The sequence below is a fragment of the Phascolarctos cinereus genome, unplaced genomic scaffold (assembly GCF_003287225.1).
Source record: "Phascolarctos cinereus isolate Bilbo 61053 unplaced genomic scaffold, phaCin_HiC Scaffold_726;HRSCAF=1367, whole genome shotgun sequence".
In the NCBI taxonomy this organism is placed as follows: domain Eukaryota; kingdom Metazoa; phylum Chordata; class Mammalia; order Diprotodontia; family Phascolarctidae; genus Phascolarctos; species Phascolarctos cinereus.
This window is the reverse complement of record NW_027556098.1, coordinates 104,550,061-104,574,175: the sequence shown is the minus strand read 5'-3', so window position 1 is coordinate 104,574,175 and position 24,115 is coordinate 104,550,061. Positions and strand designations below refer to the sequence as shown.

The 24,115-nt window shown below is 37.6% G+C and overlaps 2 long non-coding RNA genes across 2 annotated transcripts in view; one reads left to right on the top strand and one right to left on the bottom strand.

Annotated features, from left to right (window-relative positions):
* Positions 1-24,115, bottom strand: part of LOC110222266 (uncharacterized) — a 79,951-nt gene that overhangs the window by 19,748 nt on the left and 36,088 nt on the right. The gene's annotated exons all lie outside the window — the stretch shown is intronic.
* LOC144454516 (uncharacterized) overlaps positions 1-24,115 on the top strand; it is a 917,779-nt gene that overhangs the window by 892,813 nt on the left and 851 nt on the right. The gene's annotated exons all lie outside the window — the stretch shown is intronic.

The window sequence follows — 24,115 nt, the reverse complement described above, 5'->3', positions numbered from 1 at the left end:
TATATCATAGACTATTAGTACATCATGAACTTGCCTTTTCTAGGGAAACAGTTCCTGTATTGTATGATTGAGTCTACTTTATAGAAACCTGGAAAAGTTGCTACCAAGTTTGTTTCCCCTAGTCAAGCAAGATCCATTTGAGGTTTTTGGTTTTTTTCTTTTTCCTCTCTTGCCCATCAGTCTCTACAGGAAGGTCACTTGACTGAGAGTGAGGAAATGTGGTTTTAGTCCTTGCTCTGCCACTCATTTGCTGTGGGACCTCAAGCCACTCAACCTCTCTAGAACTCAGTTTCCTACTTTGCAAAAATCAATTGATTACACTAATTCAGCTGTGCAGATTCCTTTCCAACTCTGGTATTCTTTGATTCTGCTAGAGACTTTTCTGTGCCCAATTCAACTCCCTTTACTTCTTGGAGATCTATTTGAAGAATCCCAATACTATATCATCCTATGTGTAATTACCCTAGATACAGGTTGTTGTTCAGTTGTCCAGTTGTGTCCAGCTCTTTGTGACCCCATGATCTATAGCACACCAATACTGTCCATGGCATTTTCTTGGCAAGGATACTGAAGTGGTTTGCCATTTCCTTCTTCAGTGGATTAAGGCAAACAGAGGTTAAATGACTTGCTCAGGGTCACACAGACAGTAAGTGAAGCTAGATTTGAACTCAGGTCTTCTGACTCCAGGCCTAGCATTCTCTCCATTGAGCCACCTAGCTCCCTCTAATTACCCTATATACATATCCTTCTGTAATTTATTTTCCAGTCCAGTGCAGCCTGATGCAATATCTAGACACTTGCCCTTTCATTCTCAAGCATACACAGTTTAGGAAACATTAGGGGCCTCATCAAATGCATAAATGGGACTTTCACTATCAAGGTTACTTTCCTTCTTTACTTTAGAAGTTGTAGGGAATTAGCAGCTCAGCATTTCTGCCTTTTCTGGTTTGTGTGATCGGTTAGATTCCTTTTTAGAACTAAGGGCCTAAAATAATTTACAGGCTTTAGTCCTCCCAGGATTAGATTTTTAGACAATCGTATGAGGGAAGTTTTTGGTATGCAAGCTCCCAGGTTGTGCCGTGATGATTAGAAATTCTGTGTGACTGTGGCCATGATGTCCAGACAAACCTTAATGTTAATTTTCAAAATTAATGAGCTTTGTCATGCTGTCTGTGACCTTTGGTGCTCCTCTCTTTCTTCCATGGTTAGTCTCCAGTTCTTCCTGCAGTGTTGCCTTCAGCCAGGAATATACCATTTAAATCGGTGGGGTATTAAAATGGGCCTAGTACAGTCAGCAACAGTTAAGCCAAAATTGATTGGCTATTTCTGAAAAAAGGGATGGAAAATTGCTCTTTTAATCTAGGTGAATCAAATCGTGCCTGCTTGCTTTCTACCTGTAGCTCAGTGCATGCAAACGCATTCTGATTGGTGGTAGAATTTCTTTGTCCTTTTTTTCATGCTCGGTCTCTTGTGGTAAAAGCACTGGGATATCGTCAGAGCTAAGTTTTTTGCACTCTTGCTCCCTTTTTCTCTTGCTTTCTGTCTCAAAAAAAAAAAGCTAGTTCTTCTTCCTCTTTTCCCCTTCACCCTTCTGACTAGTAGGTTTGATTAAAAGTGGAATGTATTCAACTTTTTTTCATCTTTTTGTTTTTTCCTGCCGTGAAGTTATGGCTGACTGTGACATCACAGTGTGTTTCCTTGTGCAGTCTTGTGATGTATAAAACAGTGGATCATAATTGGGTTAACAAAGGAGTACCAGGCCCTGAATGGTAGAAGTGCACATCATTATCACATTAGGCATCTCTCTGTGGTTAGCTGTATAAGAAAAGCCAGGTCAGGGTTGGAAGGAGTTCTTGTTTTGAAAGGAGATGTATTGCTTTTTCCTTTCTTAAAATGTTATTAACCGATGAAATTTTTAAAAATTTAGACAAAACAATTAAATGGGGTCCTGGCTTGATATATATGTATTTTTTGTTTTTCTCCTTTTTTCTTTTGTAAAGCAAGAAAGGGGGGAAAAGTAGAGGCAGCTTTGGTCTATAACATTGATTTGTGGCCAACAAAGGAAATGTCTACTTATAAGACACAAATCAATGCATCCAGACTGTGAAAGTGCAAACAGAGATGTGAGAAAATTATTCAATCGCTAGTCTTCTTTGGAATTAAAAAAAATGGAATCATTCTGGCTTTTGTAATAACCAGAGGTAAATAACTGAAGATGAAGATAGAGGTAGTAGAAATTAGCTCTATGCTCATCAAGGTCCACATTTAAGGGGAGAGGAAAGGTCAAAGTATACTCTAAAATTCTTGAAAGAAAAGGATTATTGTGATTGAATTTCAGGACTTACTGGACATATTCACACTGTTGATAGCTAAATTGTCAGAGTCATAAATTGGTCCTTTATGCCTGAGCACCTAAGTCTGTAGTAGCCTCAGTGGCTTTGTAAGAGTGAGTTTCCTGGGGCATCTGGGTGGTGCAGTGGATAGAGCAGTCCCTGGAGTCAGGAGGACCTGAGTTCAAATGTGGCCTTAGACATATAACACTTATTAGCTGTGGGACTCTGAGCAGGTCACTTAACCCCAATTGCCTCATTAAAAAAAAAAGTGAGTTTCCTGTTAAATTATCTAGATTTATCAAACATAATCTGATATCTATTAATAAGAAGTAGGTTTAGCACATACATCTTTCCATTTTCTAAGCCCTTTAAAGAGCATTAATTAATCTACTAAGCCATCTTATCTTGTGGGAAAACTTAAGTTCTTAATTTTAGGAACCCAGAAATATACAATAGAACTTCATTCATTCATGAGAATGGGGATAAGAGGAAAAAGAAGCCCATTTGAATTAGTAAAAAGTATGAATTGGGATATTTTTAAAGAAAGGCATTTGGGGTATTTTTCAGTACATGCAGTCATTTGAATTCAGATAACAAACATAGTAAGCACTTAATAAATGCTTGTTGACTGACTATTGTTTACTAACTATCAAGCAAAAGTCTTTGAAGACAGCCCTGCTGTAATGAACCAAATGAGAAATATTTGTACTTAGCATGTAAATTGCATGCAAAAGGAAATTGCTAAAGCGAATTAAATATGGTCTACTGAAATCTTAACACTATTTTGTTTGACAAAGATAGTTTTTTTTAATATAGTGGAGAAAGCAAACTAGCCCACTCTCTGTCTCACTTACCACAAATTCTAAAATAGTCGCTGTCTGGATAAATGAGGGTTTTTCCTGTTGACATTTTTTTCTTGATTGTGAGGGAGATAAGTTACTTGTTGCCACTTTCTGAACACATGTAGAATCAGTCCCTTTTTCATGCTCTCTAAAAGGTGTTTTCATAAGGCCCATATGGACAAAAATATTTGAAAGGTCATTTTTTGCTTTCATGAGGAACTGCAAACAGTGGGTACCCATCAATTAGGGAGCAGCTGAATCAATTGTGGCATATGAATGTGATGGAATGTTACTGTACCCTAAGAAATGAGAAAAGGGATAGGTTTAGAAAAACATGGGAAGACTTAGAAGAACTATAGCAAAGTGAAATGAGCAGGATTAGGAGAACAATTTATACAGTGACTAAAATATCATAAAGGAAAGCAACTTCAAAAGACTTAACTGTAATCAATGCAATAAACAATTACAGCTACAGAACACTGATGATAATGCATGCTTCTCCCCTACTTGGCAGAGAAGTGATGGACTAGAGGTGAAGAATGAGACATTTTCAGACAAGATTAATGTAGGAGCTTGTTTTGCTATATTTTTTTGTTACAAGGGAGGACTTCCTTTTTTTTTTTTGGTAGGGAGAGTTATGGGGAGAAGAGTAGGGGAAAGTGATAGTGATGCAAAAATAGAGAAGTAAAGAAAGAAAGGAGTGTCAATGAAGCATTATTTTTTAAATATACAGAGAAGAAAGTTCAGGAGAGGACACAGACAAGCAGGACAGTGATAGTACTACCATGTTTCATTAAACATGTACTTTTGAAAATACAAGATGTGTATTATTGAGATTCATATTTTTATACCTAATTCTCTTTTTCTTGTTCTTTGGCTGTGAAAATGTTGATATGTGTCAGGTTCATAATTAAAAAAAAAGAATAAAATTTAAAACTTTTTAAATAGAGTGCTTTCCTAAAAACCCAGGTCCAATTCAGTGGATAGGGAAAGTAAAGCTTGCTTTTGCTTTTGTTTCTTTGGTGAAGAAATTCACTCAAGTTCATTCTACCTCACCTTGAAAATGTGTTAGATCCTTACTTCTCAATTTAACCTCATTAGTTTTGTTGCTTAAGGAAATTAAGAGAATGGAAAATAAATGGATCACACTGACACATCATTCTGAAGCAAAGTGATAGAGAATTTTCTTTGAGCAACATCACTTAAAATAATAGCATTTGCCAACTTACACCAAGAAAAAAATATCAAGTTTGATTTCAGTTATTCAGAGGTTAGTCTTCTAGCAAATTTAGCCCTCTAGAACAGTTTCCAACAAGAAAATAAGTTGGAAAAGACCTTTTAGCACACAGAGTAGATGTTTCACTACCTTTGTACACAAGCCTGGCATTTTCTTTTTGATCCTTGATTGTCTAATTGAGTCACCTGTTTTGCTATCTGGTTACATGGTCCACAGTGAACCAGAGAGACAACATAACATAGTCTGTGGATATTAAGGTATAGTGAAAAACACATTGTACTGGAAATCAGAAGATAACAGGTTCTAGGCTGATTTCTGACACTATCTGAATGTGTGATTCTGAGTAAATCCCTTCATATTTCTGGGCCTCAGTTTCCTTACCTATAAAATGAGAGAAGTAGATTAAATTATTTCTAAAGTCCTTTATTGTTCTAATGTATGATGAATCTAACTAGATGAAGCATGCTAGCTTAGAGTTTTAGAGCTGAAAGTTACCTTAGAGATTATTTAAACTGACCCCATTATTTTGTGAGATCCAGAATAAATGAGACTGTTAGAGATAGGCACAGTGAATACAATGAGAAGTGATTGTTAACATTCTGACAGCCAAGAAGAGACAGAAACTAAAGAAGACACCAACCTGTATTGCCACATAGTACAATAATGAATATTTATTACAGTGACCCTAAGCTACTGAGAGACAGTTAAATTATTCTCTTACTACCCAATGTTCAAAAATGCAGAGAAGTGTGAAGTACATTTTACAAAATTTTCCATCCAAAATGGTCAAAATAAAAAAAATTGGGGTGCTTAAAGAGATAAATTGCAGTTATCTAGAAAACTCACTTGTGTGGAACATCTCAGTCTCTGGTGAAACGAGATAAATGTGATGTTACCATAATTTAGCTTTTAATGTTGGCTAAGTTACATTTTTTCTTATAAGGAAAAAATGCTTTTCATTTTGAAATTTGGAATTTCTTGGTAGTTTAGAATAGAAACTAAAACTTTGGTGGGGAGAAACTTTGCCATGGAGCATTTTTTGTTTCAAGTCTTTAGAATAAAGATGTCCTGTCAACAGTCCTAATTATATAATGTATATTGTCATCTGGGGTAAAGCACAGTTGCCCATACTTAGTTGTTTTACTTTGTAATGCGTCATCGTAAGTGACCAAAAACAGCGTACAGGAAGTTTTCATTCCCTATGCAACTTCCAAGCAAAAAATGTTCTTGAGACCAGATGTTTAAAAAGTAGTCAATTGCAAATTCCATTCTCCAGATCATTGATGTTTCTTGTCCCCTTGAAGTCAGTTTAAATACATTTGTATATCCAACCCTAATTCTGGCCGACCCTTTCCTTTCAGCCAGACCTGGTTTTAGTAGCCAGAGGTTTGGGGGGAAATGTTTAATCACTGTATTCTCCCAGGTCTAGTTGAACTAAAAGACAGCAGCTGCTACATAATTCATTATTGGGGAGGTTAGTTCTATTTGCTTTTGTAGTGTAGACAAAGTGATATATGGCTAGTCACCAGGCTATGCTATGGGCAGTGTGTTGGGGGCAACCAAGCCTTTTATTCAGGAATAGATTTATATCTTACAAGACTTCCCTTTGCATAAGATGACATAGAGCAGCATACTTTATACTTCTGCTCAGCAGTTTGAAAGTTTGGTTGGTTTTTTGTTTGTTTGCTTTTTTACATGGGAATCACATAAACTGAAGATAAGTACCTTCTTCAAAAATGTCTTTATTAAGTAAAAATGAAGATACTATATCTACATGAAATGTGGAGAACATCCCTTTGTATGTTTTTAAAGCTTCCAAATTCATCTCCAAGTCTTAGCCAATGTGGGCCTAGACAGAATTTCCTTAAAAAGTAGTAATTCACAGGGGTTTAGGGTTGGTTTTAAAACCAACTGCTCTTTCCCTCTAATCCCTGCTAACCCTAGCACCTTTTAGGATGTGATGGATTTTGCCAAAACACCACCATCTGTTTAATGGGGCAAATATATTGACCACATAACTAGAATATGATTCCCAAATCTTCTATAAATACATGTGCAAAACAACCCCAAAGTCTTAGTGCAGTTAAAGCCTATATCTCAGTGCACTGACCTTCTTCTTACTCTTGGAGCAAATTGTCCTGTATTTGAGCCTGTTGGCCAAAGGCACATATAGTATCTCTGTGTTCCCAAAAGATGTGCTCTCTTCCATTATCTTTACTCCCAGAACTAAAATCTGGACAACCAGGAAGATTAACTGTTAAATTTCTTGATGGCATTATATGTTACTATATTCAGTCTAAGCACCCTTCTTTTGAAAGATTCATTTGCCCTTTGTCTTTAACCAAAATCTTTGGAAACTTTAGAATTCCTGCCATGCCAAAGTGTTCTTGTTTGTAGATAACTGATCTTTTAGCCATGATGTGGCATACCTTTTCATGCAATTATAACTCTAATACAGAATTACTGAAATAAGAATGACCTGGGTCAGTTGTAAAGGATCATTAGAATTTAAGAGTGTCAGATCTTAAGGAACATTTAGTGTAATCTAATTTTACAGATCAGGAAACTGAGGCCCTGAGAACCCATTTTTAAGGGGTTTTTCTTATCCTGATCTAGCTACCAGCTTACTTCTACAGACATTGACTTTAATTTCTACCTTCCACATTTGTTTGGAGATAATAATAACCTTTCAGCAATTTTGTGAATGAACGCTGGCTTCCAGTAAAGTCAACCTTACGACAGTAAAATGTTGCTGTAGGATGATCTCTTTATTTTGTCTTTTTGTCACTTTATTTCTTCCCTTTTCAACCTGACCACTATCCAATGTTCTATTTACCTAGACCTCATAATATTCTCCCCAACTCATTCTAAACACTTATCACTATGGAAGTTAACAATAGCCTCAAACTACATCAGTAGGCATCTGGTAATGGCAAAGCGCTCTAACTCCCATCTCCCACTGCTGGATCTAATAATGCCCCAGAAACAGGCCAACCCCACTCTAAAACCTGGTGCTGGAAAGAAATGAAGTCAAATATAAATGAAACCATGGTGTATAAAAGTAAAAATGGTAATAAAAATGGAAATTGCTATTCACAGCATTATTCTATGCATCCTTAACCTACTTGGGCTATTCATTTAAATCAGATTAATTTACAGGACATTGATAAGTAGGAAGGATGATGCCATTTATATGAGGTCATAAAAATGTAGCAAGTTCCAATGAAAAAAAGGAACTTTTTTACAAAACTGCCCTACAAATTACCTTGCTTCCTCTGTGACCATCTTCATGGCAGTTAAGATTCCTCCTGAGAAGTCCCATGATTTAAATTTCAGAGTCTGGATATAATGGTACCTTAGACCTTCATTGAATCTCAGAATCATGATGCCAGGAGAAGGTAATGGCTTTCCTAGGATCCAGTTGTAGTTTAAGGAGTGTATTGGTTGGAAGGAAATGCAAAGGCAGAAGATGGAGGGATATTATCATGGTGCTCTTCCTGTTATTGTAGAAGGGTACTGCTACTTCAAAAAATGTAAAGCCAATTCACTTTATGGTCACTCCAGTTTTAACTGAAGCAAGAATTTGTAGTAGCCAATTATTTTCTTTCTCTCTATCCTCTTTCCTTTTCCTCTTTCTTCCTTTTCCTTCCTTTTCTTGTTTCTTCCTTCCTTCCACCTTCTCTCCCTTCTTCTCTTTCCTAGCTGAGCAAGCTAATGTAGCAATCACTCAGTCCACGAGTATTTAGTCAGCATTTGCTGAAAACCATTCTAGGATTGAGACTCATCTAAGACATGAATCTTAGGAGCCCACTACATCAATGGTGATATAAAACTAATACCTGAAACAAGCGGGCAATACAAGACGTTATGTAAGAGTTGAATTATATGGTATGATCTTTTTTTATTAATTTATTTTTAGTTTTCAGCAGTCACTTCCGTACGCTTTTGAGTTGGTATAGTCTTTTAAAAGGCATTCAAAAAAGGAGATTAAGGGCTGGCATAGTCAGAGAAGGCTTCACAGGGCTGAGACTTGATCTGGGGGCCTAGGAGGGTAGGATTTGTATAGGTACAGAGAAGAGGGGAGGGCATTGCAGATGAAGAAAACAATGTGAGCAAAATCACAGGACAGGGTGGTGATGATCAAGGCACAGGTGAAAGGAGTTGTCTGGGTGTATGTCCTTTATCTATACAATTCATTCTGTTATCCAGCCTTCCAGGCTCTGTGACTTCTGGCCTTTCAGGAAACAATGAACTGAGAAACAACTTTAGAACCATCTGCATTGTGAAATAGATTATAAATACCCAACTGTTAGCATGGTTTTGAAAAAGACAACAGCAATACAAAATATTTCCTTGGTCATAAAAATTGTTTACAAAGGGTTAAAAAAAAACCTCTATCTTTGCAGAGATCAAAATGTTTTCTCATGCTAATTGTATTCAGGTAAATGACTCAACAAGAGCCATATATTTGCAGTTTCATACTTACCAGGGCTTTACTTCTTTATGAAGACAAGAGCTTGGAGGAAAAATATACAGGGCCTAGGTTTAGAAGTAACCCAGTCTAAAAACACTGGCATACCTGAGCCTGATTTGAGAAAGAGTTGGGGAGAAGGAGGAGAGGAAGGATTTTCTCTTTTCTACATCACCTCTGAAGTGAAAAATAGAAGTGAGTTGAATATTTATTATGGGGCTGTTTGAACAAAGTGTTCTATATACTGTATAAAGGCTAATTAATATTAATTAATACTTGATACTAAAGGAGAGGCAGATGTAGTCGATGTGTTGGTTGGTTTTGCTGAACAGCTTTTTTTCTCCTTTTTAAATCTTTGTTACAAGGGAGGGCTCACTGGGTAGAGAAGAGGTAGAGATATGTTTTGAAAACAAATATCATATAAAAACAAAGCACATTGGTAAAAAGAACAAACCCTAAAAGACCAGGTACCTTGCCTCCTAGAAGTTTAAATCTAAGGCAGACCATATAGACTAGGAATAAGGAAGATGTTTTAGGAAAACCTTAGAGAGAAGGAGAAAAAAAATGTAAACATAATTTGCTTTGCTCTTTGGAGATGTTATATTTTTATACAATTGAATTACAGAATTCTTAAAGGTAGTAAAAATGTATGTAGATAAAAATGAGGATGAGAAAGACAGGCGTATTTAAGGCATATTCAAGTAAGTTTTCACAATTAGTGAAAAATGAGTGCCCTACATGCCCAGGAGAGCCCATCAAATGAATATATCTAGTAGTTTTAATCACACACTACCTATAAAAATGGCCAGTTATCTTCTTATTCCATTTCCTTTTTTTTCCATTCATTTTTTAGAACTAAATAAAATACAGGATAGAAACCATTCTGCTCATGCATCCATATTTAGTTGTTTTGGAGATATTTCAGATCTACTATACTGTCATAAAGAAATCTACCCCATGGTCACCCCCATCATTAATTAATGTTTACTCTTTGCCAGTAGGGTGCATGGAATTGTACCCTGTGCCTCAGTAATGTTTAGTTCATTGCCAAAGGGTGGAGATCGTGATGAGAGCTGTGCATAGCAAGCATCATTCAGGGACATGAAAACATGAGTGCCAAGCTTGGAGGTGATGGGTGTAGTTTGCCAACCCATATGTGTTTATCATTATCAGGTTGTCAGCTATGATCTACAAGCAGTGGTATTTCTATAATGCAGAACAAAACAGTGATCCACTTCTGGGCTGTAAAAGTGCCCCAGTGAATCCCAGTTGATCTGCCAAGGTTCACTGCTGTTCTTGAGTTGGTTGACAGGTGTGCCCTGAAATTTTAGGTAAATATAGCTGCTGCACAGAAGCACAGGCCATTCGTGGCCTGGTGATTGAGGCTGAAAGGGGAGAGAATAAACCTTCTCACATTCCACAAATCATTGCTTTCTTCAGAACGGGCACAGTAGTTCAAGGAGAAGGGCATATGAGAAAGGAATTGTGCAGGCCGTAGTTAACTGCTCTCTTTGAGTCAACCAGTACCACTGATTGAGAGAAATTAGTCACCCTACTTTGCACATAAAATAAGCCAAAAATGCTAGTGGAAGGTGTTACTTCCAAGGTCTAATTTACTTATATCCTTATTTGGGCTTATTTAATGATTGGTACCCTCACTGGTAAATGTTTGGTTACTTTTACAGGGAAAGATGATTGAGTTTAGGCCCATGATTTTGACCATTTATAGCACTGCAGGTATGTAAATCCCTCCATTGATACAGATTGGCAACTCCTCTGTCCTTTCTATATCCTTGAATTTATAGTCTTAAAAATTTGCCTGAGGGCACAGTGGATAGAGCACTGGCCCTGGATTCAGGAGGACCTGAGTTCAAATCCAGCCTCAGACACATGATACTCATTAGCTGTGTGACCCTGGGCAAGTCACTTAACCCTGATTGCCTCACCAAAAAGCAAAAAAGAAAAAAGGAAAAAAAATTTTGCCTGAGGTCCTGATAGGTAAAGGGACTTGCCCGTGACCACACAACTAACAAGCGTTCAACATAAACCATGAACCCGCCCACATCTTCCTGATTCCAACAACAGCCTCTATCCATTATAGCACACTGCCTCTTATTTACATGGCTACATATGAGAAAGATTTTTCTATATTTATTTCAATCTGGCTATTCTATATTATGTGAATCAAAGATAGGTAAAATGGTATTTTGAAAAATATTTTAGCCATGCCTTGCTACATTCTTCCACTAGTGAGGTCTCCCTTATTTAGAATGGCCAACTATGTAATCATTAGTTATACACTGTGGACTATGCAAAGAGAAGATATGTTGTTCTTTGAAAGAGAAGGAATGATTGTAATTTATTTCCTGTCCTCTTTTTCCTTTCTTCTCTCCCCCCTTCTTTTATCATCTTTTTATAACCCTTCTGGTCATGGATTTGAGAGACCAACAACCTTTCCCAGTTCAAAAGGAAGCATTAAGTTCTGAAGGAACTTAGTAACTTTCCTGACCAAGAGTTCTCTCCATTTACCATTATCTATCCCAAGAGAACTGAATTTGACTAAAACTACCTCAGTTACTTAATGTCACCAAATCAGATATGGAAAAAGTGAGTGTGGACTAGGTATGTAACCTTTCAACCAACTTGGCTAGCAAAATAACTAGGTAGTTTTGTGTTTGGATCTACAGTCCATCTCATGACATACTATGTAGACAAAACAGTAGGGCATTAAGAAATATTAATCACATGTGACTACATGGTAGACTCACACTGTACTTTTTCATAAGTTACTCAATTCTATTCATTATTTTTCCCTTTGGTTTTCTGAGAGTGAACACTAAAATAGTACTGCCTACAGAAATTTTATTTAGGATGAAAGCGATGAGGTAATATAGAGATGTTTGTGTGAAAAACCTGCATGATTTCTTTCCTTCAGTCTCTTTGATTTGTTGGTCAGCTCCCTTTCACCCAAATGGGTATTTTCAATGGAAATAATACCTCTATAATTTCTGAAGGCACTTTCTCTACTTGTTCTTTTGCTACACTTGGTTTTAGTCGCCTTGATGTGTGGCTGAGTGGACATCATATCTGGAAAGACTTTATAGTGTACTCCATGCCAAAGAATATATTGCTCAAGGGAAAGAAAGAAATCTTAACAATAGAGAGTTTTCTCTCCAAAAACAAAGAGCTCAGGTGAATGAGCACAGTACAGAATCATGTAAAATAGAGCTAAACAATACTGTTTTCGATTGCATGCTGGACACAGGAGATTTCTGTAATTACTATAGCCAAGGAGCTTTGAAACGTTATCTCTGGACAAGTTAAGGAGAAGAGGTTAGGGAGTACCTGCAAAAATTAGGTGACACTTGTGAAAACTGTGGTATATCCAGTGAGACTCAGATGTCTTTCTGGTGTGGGGTTTTGCTAGAGTAATGGAGTATTATAGAAGCTGTCTGTTGGTGCCTGTTGGGTCCTCTGTCATTTCACACTGCTGAAAAAGACATGTGCTTATTCTTCATATTGCCATTCAGTCAGCTAGCTCAGTTGGAAATATCAGTGATCATGCAACTGATGATTTATCTGATATATTAAAAAATGCAAAAAAAAATGCAAGCAAACTCAAGCCCTCTTGCCCCCTTTGCACTCTTCGTCTCCTCCTTGTCTGGCTGACTGTACACTAAGGTTTTGGGAGTAGTGTGAATCTGTGTGTGTGTGTGTGTGTGTGTGTGTGTGTGTCTGGGAGGTAGACAGATTCCCTACCTGGAAATGGCTTGCTATTATTAGACATTCAGTTACCAGGGGTTATGTAAGACAATTGAAGCTCTGTTTTTTAACAGAGACATGATTCATACTGCTTGTAGTAACAGTAACCACCTCCAAACGAGACAGAAACCAGACACAGACAAAGGCTGGAGAAATCAATGCCGGCTTAGTACAGCCATTCTCTTGATACCTTCTCCCTCTCAATCAGAGCACTTAGGTTATCAGAAGAAGAGGTTACTGCTAATTCTAAATCTCTTGTGTCTCCTGGAGTTGCCAGGTGGTTTCGTGTGCACTTGTGGTTTTCGTAGGCGAAAACTAGGCCTTGAGAAACTGGGATGTCTTATCACAGACAGCTCTCCCTGTACTAATCCTCTGATTCTGTTTGACACATTGGTTACACGTGGGCTAGCCTGTGACCATCACTAGCATTTTTCCTCTGAACTCTCAGTGGCTCCTTCTGGGAAAAATTGGAACTGAAATAAAATATTTGACTCAGCTGCACAATTAACTTTCCTCCGATGATGCTATTTATCAGTATACTAGAAGAGGTGAAGTTGGAATGTGATTTGAGCTTGTGCCAATACTTTTTTTAAAATAGCATCTCTGGAAACCTGAATGAAACTAGCTTGGTTGTCAGTTCCCCCAAAGCCTAAGCTATTTCATAATTCCCTCCAATGACTACTGGTGGAAGAAATAAATACTAAGAAGTTATGGTCTATCTCTAGTAATACTCATATAATAAATCTTTGGGTCTAGATTTGATCATCTAGGACAGGGCTTGGTAAACCATGGCTTGCAGGCCAAAGTTGATCCACACAGTTAGTTTTTATATGACCTGCAAATGAAGAATGGTTTTTACATTTTTAAATAAAAGTTTTATCATATTTAAAAATGTAAAAAACAAAAAACATTCTTAGCTCCCAGGTAGGATAAAAATAGATGACAGGCCAGATTTGGCCCTTGGGTTGTGTTTTGTTGACCCCTGATCTAGAATCATGAGATTCTAGACTTGATGGGTACCTTAGAAACTATCTAGTAAAGACTGCACAAATGAATAAACTAAGAGATTAATTAATTAATTAATTGAATAAGACTACACAGGTGAGAAATGAGGAAAGAAGGAGGGAAGGACCAACCTACTATGTGCTAGACACTATACTAACTGCTTTACAGATATCTCATTTGATCTTCACAACAGTCCTGGGAGGTAGGTGCTATTATGATCTGTTTTACAGTTGAGGAAACTGAGGCAGACAGAGGTTAAGTGACTTTCCCAGCTAATAGGTCTTCCAGACTCTGGATTTAGCACTATCCCCTGTGACACCTAGTTGCTGGTAAGCAGCAGAGTTTCGACTCTGGTTTCTGACTTTTGAGGTCCAGTGAGCTTTATGCATGGCTTGGTATGCATGGTTTGCTTCATAACTGTCTGAGTTATGACTGAGTCTTGACAATGACTAAGGGCATCAGTGTTCCAGTAACATCCATTCACCTTTGCTGCTGAAGGAGGAAAAAAAACCAAACAAACCAGACTCAAGAATAAAAAAAGGTTCTAAAGAAAGGTACTCAGAAATATGAGATAGAACATGTTGTAGGAGTTCTGGACTTGGAATCAAAAAGAACTGGGCTTAATTTCTGGTCAACTCTACCTATGGAGTATATAACCACAAGCAAGCTAGTTGACCTCTCTGAGGCACAGTCTCCTTGTCCATGAAATCATAGGGCTGGATTATATGGATCCAGAAGTCCATTTCATCTCTAAATCTGTGATCTTGGAAGAATTCAGAAGATAGCTGATAATCTTGTCTCAGTTATCCTTTTACTCATCAAACACCCTTCAGCAATCACCCTTCAGTTTCACTCCCCCAAGATGGAAAAAGTACCAAAAGTCATCTCTAAGGCATGCAGGTGGGCAACAAAAATTAACAAGCTAATAATGCCCTAAAATCCCAAGTTGAAAAAGGAATGGTTCTTTCTAATAATAACTATCACCATAATAAGCTGTTGTGAATAATATTAAGCAGTCACAGAAAATTTTATATTTGCAGCATACTTTGCTGTTCTCTTGCTATTTTATGTTATAGTTATACAAGCTGTATAACTGTATTAACATAGTTATATAAAAACATTTTCATTTATAAAATAACTTTATAATGCTGTCTTACATTTCTATAGTACTTTGTATACAAAAAGGTATCAAAGTGTTTTCTAGACCAGATTCAATGTGGCTATTTCCTATTCTCTTGAAACATGAAAGGCATTTATTGCTGTAGTTTTAGGGAGTGGAATATAGACTTGCTTCACTCATATATTGTTATTTCAGGAGAAAAATTATCTTGACTGGGCATAAAAGAGATTCAATTTTTGGTCCCAGCTCTACCACCACTTCTCACTATTACCAGACTTAATGAGTCCAGGCTTATTAGTGAACATTTCACTCAACAGACTTAGTTCCCCTTAATATCTGCTTGTAGCACAGTAACCTGACATATAACTTATTATATCTCCTCCTGTGATGTTGTGATGGAGAAGGTTAGTGGAAAGAATATCAATGGCAAGTCACAGTTAATTTTATCTCTTTCAATAAATAACCATTGAATACCTGCTATGTACCAGGCATTGGGCCGGACAGAGAAGAAAAAGAAGCATCTGCCCTGAAGAAGCTGATAATTTGGTAGGGGAGATAATAGCCACTTATAAAAGATAAATAACAGTAAGTGGCATATACTCAGTGATGGAAGTTCAGACAATAAGTGAAATAAGGGTTCCAGGGAGGGGGAGATCATTGAGAACTCAGACTAGACTTGAAGGGAAGGACTTAAATAAGTAAGGGGGAAGGGACATTGTATGAGAGAGTGTAATAGGAAAGATACAACACTCATTGCTTCCACTTACCCTCTTCTCCCTCACTTCCCAGCCCTTTGCAATCTGTCTTCCAAGAATTGCTCAACTGGAATAGCTCTCTCCAGTGTTACTAACAATATCTTATTTGGCAGATCTGTTAACCTTTCCTCAGTCTTCATCCTTCTTTACTTCTCTGCCACATTTGACACTTGTCCGCTCTTTCCTCATGGACATTTATGGATATGGTCGAGGAGGACTCTGGGTTTTCTGTGGGGTTTTTTGTCATTTTTTGTCCTTTTTTGGGGGGTTCTTCTCCAATCTGTCATGCCACTCCTTAGTCTCCTGCACTCTATCATCCATGTCACTACTTTTGAGTCAGTGTACCCCAAGGCACTGTCCCAGTCTCTGTCTCTGTCTCTCTGTCCCTGTCTCCATCTCTCTCTCTTTGTCTTTCTGTTTCTTTCTTTCTCTCTGTCTCTGTCTCTCTCTCCTTCTTGTCCTTCTCCTCCTCCTCTTCCTCCAATACACCCATTTCCATCACAAGTAATACTACCCTTTTAGCCACCTGGGTTTCCTACAAGGAGGCATCCTCAGGTCTTTACTCTATTTCAACTCACATATCCATTAAATTGTCAAACCTTTTCATTTTCTGCCTCTACAACATCTTCTCCCTTCTCTTCGGTTTTCGACTCTACATCCTCCACTAAACTTTCAATTGGTCTTCCTAAAGCATAACTCTGACTGTATCACCCTCCTATTCAGTCAACTCCGGTGACTCCTGTTGCCTTAAGACTCAGATATAAAAGACCTTTGTTTGGCTTTTAAAGCCCTCCATAATCACTGTGATACATCCTTGCTGTTCCTCTCATCAGACTCTCCATCTCCCAGCTCCAGGCACTTTCACTTTCTGTCCCATATGCCCAGAACTCCCTCCTTCCTCATTCCTGCCTTCTGGTTTTCCTGGCTTCCTGAAAGTCTCAACTAAAGTCCCATTTTCTTCGAGAATCCTTTCCCACTCTCCCTTAACACTAGTGCCTTCCCCCCCCCATATTATCTCCAATTTATTCTGTCTATAACTTCATTGTAATTAGTAATTTGCATATTGTCTCCTTCATTGGACTATAAGCTTCTTGAGATACAGAACTATCTTTTGCCTTTCTTCATATCCCTAGTGCCTAGCAATTACTTGATACATAGCAGATTTTTAATAAATAATTTTGAATGATTTTTTGAATGATTTATTAATGAGGAAAATGAACAGGTTAGGTAAGAGTGAAAGTATGTGGGAAATTAAGGGCATGACCTTAAAGATCTCAAAGCAATTAAGCCCAATAATGAGGTAGAGGTGTGACAGTGCCAATTGGATATCTGAAGTAGAGTGGATATAAAGGTCATTGGAAGAGAGGAAGACAATGAAATTTTGAGGTGAGGTGGTCAAATAGATCATTGCTATAGATGCTGAATGCACGGAGTGTGTCTTATACAATGTCGTAGACTCCATAGCACCTAGCATAGTTCAAAACAGATTTGTTGAGGTCTCTTAGGTAGTAGTGACAGAGGCAAGATTCAAATCCAGATCTCCTGACCTCAGATTCCATGGTTTTTCACGATGCACCATGATGAGTCATGCTGTATACATTATTCAATTGTTAATCGCCATTAAGAGAAAAGCTACATCCATCAGAAACTACACCTATATTAGAACTGGCACTGCGGAGGTGTAGAACAACAGTACTTAGGGAAAAACTCTTAGACAAAAACAACTGGCACAAATAAAGTGTTGTGGGAGAGATGTTCAACTCCCTAAAGCACTTTGAAGCACCAGAGAATAAATGGAACCCAAAAGCTTACTTGATATAAAAAAATGGCCTTGTTTCCAAAAGCCACAAATTAATTTTATTAATACCTGATACAATTAAGAATTCTAAGATATGTACTGATGCCAACAGAGGTTTGTCCATTATCAAAGTGGAATAAAATTAACATATTTAACTTAACAGACAGTGGGAGTATCATGCAACCTTCTGTTCATAGGACCTTCCTGATGGTACCTTAGACACCAGATGCTTCTTCTAGATGTGAGTGTGAACTAGTTAACTAAGTAGCTAAAAACCTAAAACATAAAAAAAAAAAATTCCTAGTAGAGATAGAGTGTTGAAGAAAGGACTCCTGCATAGTGCAGCGGGAACGTGAGAGCTGTAGTGGTGTTTGTGGATGTATCATCGATGAAATGAAGGTGTTGCTATAGTGGACCAGAAAGTTGGAGTTCTTCAAATAGATATATGAATTAACTTAAGATAGCCAGTTAACATGTTAAAAGTTTAAAAGTCAAAAGAGTCTTTCCATCTTTAGGGAAAGTTAACTAGGTAACTTAAGATTGATTCCCAGGTATGGACTTTGTTTTCCTTCATTCACTAAGAAATGGTTATCTTCAAACAATTTTCCTTTTTTCTTTTTCTCCCTGTCACCAAACTACTTTGTTAGGTTCTATTGCACATAGAGAATTTCAGAGTTAGAAGGGACGTTAAAAATGATCTAATTCACTGCTACCCCCTGTCATTTTTAAAATGGGGAAATTGAGACCCAGAGAGTGAGGTGTCTTCTTTTACTTTGAGTTTTCTTTACAAACTCTTCCCTTTTACTCCCCCCGCACACACATTTCCCTAAACATACCACCACCAAATCATCTTTTCTATTAGATCTTTGAACCTCCCTATTTATCCTAAAATTTCTAGCTGCCAAAAGAAGAATCAGTGAGCTTTATGGTGTAATATACCTTGACCGCTGACTCCCAGGTGGCACAGAGGATAGATTGCTGGACCTGGCATCAGGAAGACCTGAGTTCAAATCCAGCCTCAGACATTTACAAGCTGTGTGATTCTGGGCAAGTCATTTAACTTCTGTTTGTTTGAGTTTTCCTCACTGTAAAATGGAGATTATGATAATAATAGCAGCTGCCTTCCAGGGCAGTTGTGAGGATCAACTATAATAATTATAAAATACATAGCATAATGCCTGGCACATAGTGGGTACTTAATTACTTCCTACCTTCCTATCTAACCACTACCACCATCACCACCAAAATCACCACATTTTTGATAAGGGAAGTAGAGAACTGGGGCAAATTTAAATTTGTTGGGAGTACTATCTACTAGTTGTTACTGTTCTGAGGCAATTAAGGTTAGTAAAGCTCATTTGGACTCCTCAGGGGAAAGGGGCTATTTGAATTTTCACCAGATAATTATTGTTAAAAATAACAATAATATAAAAAAAATTGGAACTTTACATGTTAGAGCCGTTGTCATTCTAAATTTCCAGAGGGGGGGAAAACCTCTAAGGATCTGGATTTTTCTATTTTCCTGCAGTGTGATGTGTGCCAGAAACCCCTTTAATTCTCTTCTGTAACTGGGAGGAACCTTGATAAAAGTTGCCCTGTTTGGACTTCTGAACAAGTTATTATGTTTAAATCATTCTCCCTGAAAACATCAATCCATAGGGCATCATGATTCAAGACATTGTCATTTATAGGAATATGCGTTATTTCTGTTCAGAAAGGAGAAAGAATGTTTCCCCTAAGAATCTGCCTCTCTTAATAATTTCCACATTTCTGAACATAGCAAAAACCATTATCCTAGTTTCATGGGGTCAAAACAAGTCAAAAAGCAAAACTCAGGTTCAAGAATTTGGAATCCACTAGTTTTGATTTTTTCTCTCTCTCCATTATTCAGTCATTTACCAAGTACTGTTGTTTCTGCTGCTACCATATTGCCCCTCCTTTGCACTCCCATAGCCATTATCCTAGTTCACACCCTTATTACTTATTCTCCAGATTCTTATGAAAAACCTCCTAAATAGTCTCCCTTTAGTCTCTCCAATTTGACCTTTTCTTACTGCTATCAAAATAAACTCCTTAAGGACCAGAAATGTGCTGTTTTTCATCTCTGTATCTTCAGAACTTTCCATAGTCTTTTGTGCATTTGCAGATATTCCAGTGGACCTTTAACTTCGTTGTGGTGGTTGCTTCTTCTAATAATGTTAATCACAACCCATCCATTCCTCTTCATCCTGTGTAACTTTATCCTTGCCTTCACATGCTAGCTAAGAGCATCCATCCAACATTTGAAGGTCCTTCCTCCATTTTTTCAGTAACTATACAGATACCAGCAGAAGGTACAGCCTATCCATGAGTTATCTGTTGCTCTTATCATGTGATCAGCCCATCCCTCCCCCCCCATACATTTGATAATCTCCTTTATAGTACTTCCTACATTCTTGTTTGTGATATGTTTCAGACTGCTCATACCCACTTTCCATTGCCCTTTGGGTGATCCTCAATTTCCATTTTTTTTGAGACTGTAGTGCTCCATGACTGATAACCATGCAGCACCATCAGAAAAATATTAGCATTAAAAAAGAGGATTCTTTGTTTCAGTGAGAAGCTTGACATGTTAACAAAAACTTTTTACTTTCCCAAAGGCAATCCAGCACATTTGTGCTGTCTATACAAGGGGTGTTTGTGTGTGTGTGTGTGTGTGTGTGTGTGTGTGTGTGTGTGTGTGTGTGTGTGTGTACACTTTTGGACAAACTTTATAAATTGCCCGTTCAATTGCATATCATAGTCTGAACAATGGATATTCCTTATCTACTTTTTTTTTTCTCCTGGCCAGTTAGTTAGACAGGATCAAATACCCTACAACATTTCAGGGCTTGATGCAGTCAGCACAATGTCATGTGCAAACAGGAGCATCTGGCAGACCTCACTATCTATAGGGCATTCCTCCTTGGCATAACTCTGCACTGGATCATCCCCCATTACAGTGGTGAACACTTTTGGCAAACATACATCTCCCTGTTTTATGCCTCATTGATATTAATCATCAGAGGGTTATTAAACAAGATGAACTCTGCATTACAAAGAACCTTGTGTAATTTTGACATATGCACGGGAGACATCTTGTTGGAAGACAGCCTTTAAGGCATCATTTTACTCTACCAAACCAAATTTTCTTTTTTTATGTGGTCAATAAACAATAAGCACAGTAGGATTTTCTGTCTTCTACATCCTTCAATGAATTGTTTGATAGGAAAAGCATGATCTGGTATGGAATATTGCCTATGAAAGCTTCCCAACTCCTTTCTGATACCCTCATCAAAGATACCCTTGACGTGTGGGTAGGTCATAAACGTTTTATACAGAGAGGAAAGTAGGCATTTGGGTCAGTAGATATTGATGGTCTCTCAATCACTTTCTTTAGCTGATAATAAAGTCTGAGAATCTTCCCATGCCTTTGGTATCTCTCCTTCCTTCAGATACTTTGTGAATTGATCACTAAAGGAATTCGAAATTGTGTTGCCTACAGAATAGGTACCCTATGCATATATATGGTCTAGTCTACTTTGCCCATCATTATTTTATTCAGTGCCATTTCTATAAGCCTATCTAAGGCTGTAAGGTCAGAGTCGAATTGTAGTAGCTTCACTGTCCTTGATGGGGGGAAAAAGATCTTAATGAAAAATGTATGTCTCTTATTTGGTGCTGTCTTCCTTTCAGTTTAATTCTTAAATGCTCTCAGAATGACTTAGCTTAGTTGGTCTTTAAGCTTTCTTTAAACTGTTTTTTTCCTCTACTGTTTGTTTCTGTCTTATAAGGAGATATTGTTTATAATTAATTGTCCTCCCTCCTTTTCCATAAGATTTTACAAACATGTTTATATTCTATATCTGTGCAACTGTTGGTTCCCCAGTCTCTCCGTTTGGCAAGTAAGTCAAATGTTTGTTGACTAAGAAGTTGATAGGCTTATTTTTTGTTGTCCTCATGGCATTTCATCCACAGTGGTTAAACTTTCATATGAAGTTATTGTAATTGGCGAGAGCATCCTTTCTTCTATCCAGTTCCCATTTTTCTGCAGCAATAATTTGCTTAAATAGATCCAGTTAGAGTGGTTTTATTTGTATATCATATCTTTTTTCCTCATTTTTATTCTTCTGGATTTGCATTAATTTTTATCTTTGCTCTAACAAGTCATAAAGTTATCAGTAGTGAGTCATTTTCTGTTTGTTAAAATATAACGTTTGTTTTTATTTTTTTGGTGATGTCAGTCAATAAGCACTTGTTAGGCACTTACTACGGGTGAGGTATTACGCTAATCACTGAGAAGACAAAGAAAGGTTAAAATAGTTCCTGCCTTCCTCTCTGTTTCTAGTGCCTTCCAATTCTTTCCTCAAAGTATCCATAATGCATAGCTGTGAGGCAGTCTGCTGTCTGTAAGTATTTTGACCTCTATTTTTTACTCCTAAATCACATTTTCCAACATCTTTTTCATTGGCCTTGCCTCTTCCCACCTTTGCATGTAAGTCAGTGACTATCAAAGCATATGTTGATTTAATTTGGGAGGTTTTACGGGGTTCTTCTTGGAATTTCCCTACCTTTTCATCCTCTGCAAGAGAAGCATTTATTTTCATGGTGGTCTTTTTGTAATCACTTATCATGAGCAATGCAATAAAAAACAAAAGTCACATGAAATTCTCTTTCCGATTGCCTTTGGATACAAAATAAAACTTACTCTAGTAACTGCTTTGTTTGCTTCTCCAAAGAGAACCTGTGAGCCATCCTTCCATTTACCTACAACTTCCTTCTGTCTTCTACTTTTTTTTATGGTGAGAATGTCAAGATTGATAAAATACAGCTCTTCCAGTAATGTGCTTTTTCACTGGTAACTAGACAAAAGCTATCATTAGAATACTAGCAACTACATCGTATGTTGATGCTTAGTGCACTCTGCCCCCTCTTCTGCCAGTCTGCCCCTTTCACTGCAGGTGTGGAAGGAGACTACTCAGCACTTAAGATCCAGTCTCGGGCTCTTCTAGGCAACCATGTATTTACAGCTACCATAGCCAGTTGGGATGATTAAAGCAGGCAGGAAGGAAAACCCCCTCCATCTCTTGCTAGAATTACAAGGGAGAGATGCATCCCAAACCATGCAGAACCCCAAAAAGTAGTAGTCTTTCTGCAGCTATTATAGTCTATTGAAGAAGCATCTCTTCCTGCCTTATTTGCCAATTATACTTTTCATCCCACTCTCACAAGGACCCAAGGGAGCAATCAGGAGCCACTTTGTTGCACATGGGGCCAGAGCTTGTGGCCTACAAGAAGGGAACATGGGGCACACTCAGCCCCTTGGGAAGTGCAACAGACCAGGAGATTGTAACAGGGCTTCCCCTGATTACCCCAGTTATACATGGTTGATGGGTTACTTAACTTTCCTGCTTTTTGTAGGCCCCATAGACAGATTTTCATAGATTTGCACAGTGAAACAAGCTTTAGGAGAAATGACCTACAATCTGTTCTGCCTCCGACATCATCAAGAGTCTTGCCAGCTGTGTTCCAATAGCAGATACCTTATTACTGCTGATGATGTAAGAGACAGAGGAAAAAACAGCTGGATTTCCATATTCCAAGGAGAATTTGTGATGCTGGCAGCCAGAAAAAAGTATCTTTTGACTTACAAACTGAGCACATTGGATGTGGAAGTCATTGAAAGAGAATAAATAAGAAACCCCATGAAGTCATTACAACAGAGTCACTTTTCAGAGTGTAACTGTACTTTAAGCAATAAAACATGACAGACCATGCAGTAGTTCTGATTAATATACACCTCAGGTGTGTACTAAGGCTGAGGCAGGAAGGGAAATATGGGACTGAGAAGAGGTAGGTCACCATTTGCACAAGGGGAAAAGAAGATCATAACAGCAGGAAGCAGGGTTGAGAGAGAGAATGACTTGATTAAAAGATGGGAAGGCCATCATTCAGTGTAATTATAAAATGTACGATTTAAATTGAATTTTAGATATTTTAAAATCTACATTTATTTAATTATGCAGTGGATTTATATGCTTCCTTTTGGTTTTCATCTGAATATATTGGACATATCGATCGATAATTTTCTTTATTAATGTAGTTGCCAGGAGAAAAAAGAAAGAAGTTCTGACTTTATGATATACTGTTGATAGCCTGTCAAAGCCATGTGACAGGATATTCAAGAACAAGGAAGGACTTTTGAATCTAGTTTGCTTGTTTATGTGGTTGCAGGAATATTACTATTTTTTAAGAATTTTTCATGTGAGTAGCAAAGTTCTACCCATAAAGCCCTGAGTCTTCTATTAATAGTTCTAGGTCTTCTTTTCTGGTGACTCACAGTGTTCACCGGGAATGGCAAATGAATTCTTTTAGTACAGAACCCTTGTTCCTCTGGAAAGACTGATTTTTCTTGTTGGTGAATACTTTATTTTAAGTGAGTGTTTTACTGTCTTTCTTTCATGGAAGGTAAGGAGGGGGCACAGTTTCACTGGACATCCCTTCTTTAGTGTGGTTAGGAGAAGAAGATTGGTCTGGGGGGAATGAGAAAGCTGCAATTCATTGTGAGTAGTTACCTGAAGTTTTTTTCAAGGCAATTGGTGACATGTAAATGTATGAGAATTCAGAGAAGGAAGAGAAGTTGAGTGGTAAGAGAGGTAATAATGATGAGTTAACCAGATTGCAAACAACCTTCATAAGTATAAGATGGAGAATCTGTATATGGAATAATTTTCATTTTTAAAGAGTCTTGCTACAGGTCTGTGTAATAGAAGT